At 47.9% G+C, this 2,514-nt stretch overlaps 1 pseudogene; it reads left to right on the forward strand.

Annotated features, from left to right (window-relative positions):
• Window positions 1–622: 622 nt before the first annotated feature.
• Window positions 623–1,888, forward strand: LOC121155009 (annotated as a pseudogene).
• The last annotated feature ends 626 nt before the right edge of the window (window positions 1,889–2,514 follow it).

A 2,514-nucleotide genomic window follows, 5' to 3' on the forward strand; every position in this document is an offset into this window, starting at 1 on the left:
GCACAGCATTCCTGCCCAGCAGAACTTCTCAGAACTTCTCAGATGACGGATATATTTCAGGTGCTATTAAGTGTGTGAAAGGCTGCTAATGAAGCTGAGGAACTGAATTTTAAATTCTGAACCTTCATTTGAATTTAAATAGCTACACAGGCCTAATGGCTATGGTGCTGCCTAGAACAAATCTAGATAAAGACAGCTTCAAGGGGGGGGGGGCGAATTTGACAAGGTGATATCCTGATTGTAGTCAAAGGACAACAAAAGGAGTAAAGGAAGAAAAACATGGAAACACGCAGATGCTTAGGGAGAGTTGGGCCCTTTATGAAACTCGGTTTTGGTTTTAATTTTTTTTTTTCCTAATTGCAATGGTCAGTGACAGTTCTAAAAAGTGACAGGCTCTGGGGAAAGGGAGCCATCTCTGAGAGAGGCAGCAACTTGGACTCGGAATTCTTTTGCTGAAAAGAAAAATCTGTTTTTGACAACAAATGGAGGAAACTACCGAAGCATTTGTAGTTTGCAGAATGTCTGGGGGCGGGTGGGGAAAGGTGGGTTTAAGAAAAGTAAATCAAAGGTTATAAAGCTGTGGATAATACCATCAAAAATTAAAAAAAAAAAAAAAAGAAATATGCACTTGAAGGTGATATTAGTAATTAAATGTATTTGCAGTCCCCTGAAAGTGAAAAATCATTGCAAAGTGATACAACTCAGTCTCACTAGGTTCTTCAATGGAAAAAATGCTAGAGAATGTGAGTTAATTTTGTTGTTGTTGTTACATATACACACACACCCTAGGAAAAACAGTTGCAATGGTCTCTGTTTTCCTAGAACTAAGAAAGAGGAAAATAAAACAGGCTGAAATCGAAAAATTGGCATCGGTGAAAAAAATAAGATGAAGACAAAGATAAGAGGAATAAATAAGAAAAAGAAACAGCAAAGGGAAAAAAGACAGAGGTCTCGAAGCCCGAAAAGACGCACAGCCAGATCTATTTCCCCCAGACGATGGTCTTCCCATCAGGAGAGAAAGTACATAGAGCCAAGAGCAGAGGCTTTCCCTGCTGCAGAAAAAAAGGAAAACACTCCAGAATTCCCAGAACCTTCGGGCAAGATAAAAGAACCATCAATACCAGAGGTCACTTCTACTAGTACCATCCTGAAAGTTCCAGAGCCTGAACCTATACCAGAACCTTCTCCAGGAAAACATTCCAACAGGAAAAGCACACCAGAGCAAATTCTTGTTCACCTTCCAAACCAAAAACCATACACACGGTCTACCTCTCTTGCTCAAACTGGACACGCCGCACCATAAGTCCTGATTAAAAAATCATGCTTACCTGGAAGGCGGCCAAGCCCAAGAAGGTGTTCATCTTCTCCGAGAACTCCACCCAGGTACCCACGAGTGGATCTCCAGTAAGACCAAGATGGCGTTGGTCAGCGTCCTTGTCTGGTGGTACCTCATCCTCCTCCTCAGCTTGGTCGTGGTCGCCACCAAGGCAGCCTCCCAAGAGCACCTCTGGTCCCCCTCCTCAAGTTCACAGGTCATCTGCTTTGGCTTGTTGGCCAAGGCGAAGGCAGACGGTAAACTCCAGCAACCTCATCACCAAAAACTCGCCATTCTCTAAAGCATCCCAGCACTCGGACGGCAGGACAAATCCGTGTTTCTGTGTCTCTGAGGAGAATTTGTAAAAGTGCCCAAGCATATAGGTAACTCAGGAAAGACAGTCACGATCACCAGCACCGAAACCTAGAAAAGTAGAATTGGCTGAATTCATAGAAGCCAAAGGTGGAAAATGGCATCCCATCCGCAGCAGAAACGTCCGACAGCAAAGGACAGAACCAGCAGTTTTCGTCGGGTTCGGGCTCATCCTCCTCGCCACGGGAGGCAGAAATGTGAGGCGTGCGTGAGGTAGAGACATTACCCCTCCAGGAAGGCATCTCCTCACCACCACAGCGGCAGAGACCTCCTCCGGCGCCAGACCCGCAAGGTGCGAGGGGAGTCGGCGTGGCGTCCGGGAGGAGGCAGCAGGCAGCAGTCAGCTCATCCTGCCCCTGGGCTCACGACCACCACCACCACTAGGAGGACGCTGGATCCCTCTGCTGCCCGGCTGCCCGCGCTTTCCTCTGGCAGGTACTCCTCTCCCCACAGGGAGATTTCCGGTCCACGAGAGGAGGAGACTTCCGGTCTCTCAGCCTCTGAGGAGAAAGACTGGGTCTCCTCCCGCCCCCTCCAAAATAAGGAAAGTAGAGGGGATTCCGTGTCACACACCCACGCAGGGCGTTTCCTGTTCTCCTACCAGACCGTGAAAGCTCCAAGGTAGCCAAGAAGTGGTTGTCTACTTGGTCATGCAAGCAAACGACTCTCCTGCAGCACGCTCCACCCAGGAAGCCCAATTCTGCCTCCAGGCCTCTGGCTGCACCCCGCTACCTCACCTCAAAGACAGCAGTCTCCATCACCAATTACTAGCCTATTAAGACCCTTAAAGCCAAAACCGCCTGGACTCTGCAGATTTACTACAGGAA

The sequence above is a fragment of the Ochotona curzoniae genome, unplaced genomic scaffold (assembly GCF_017591425.1).
Source record: "Ochotona curzoniae isolate NIBS_2020 unplaced genomic scaffold, NIBS_Ocur_1.0 contig_1014, whole genome shotgun sequence".
Classification (NCBI taxonomy): domain Eukaryota; kingdom Metazoa; phylum Chordata; class Mammalia; order Lagomorpha; family Ochotonidae; genus Ochotona; species Ochotona curzoniae.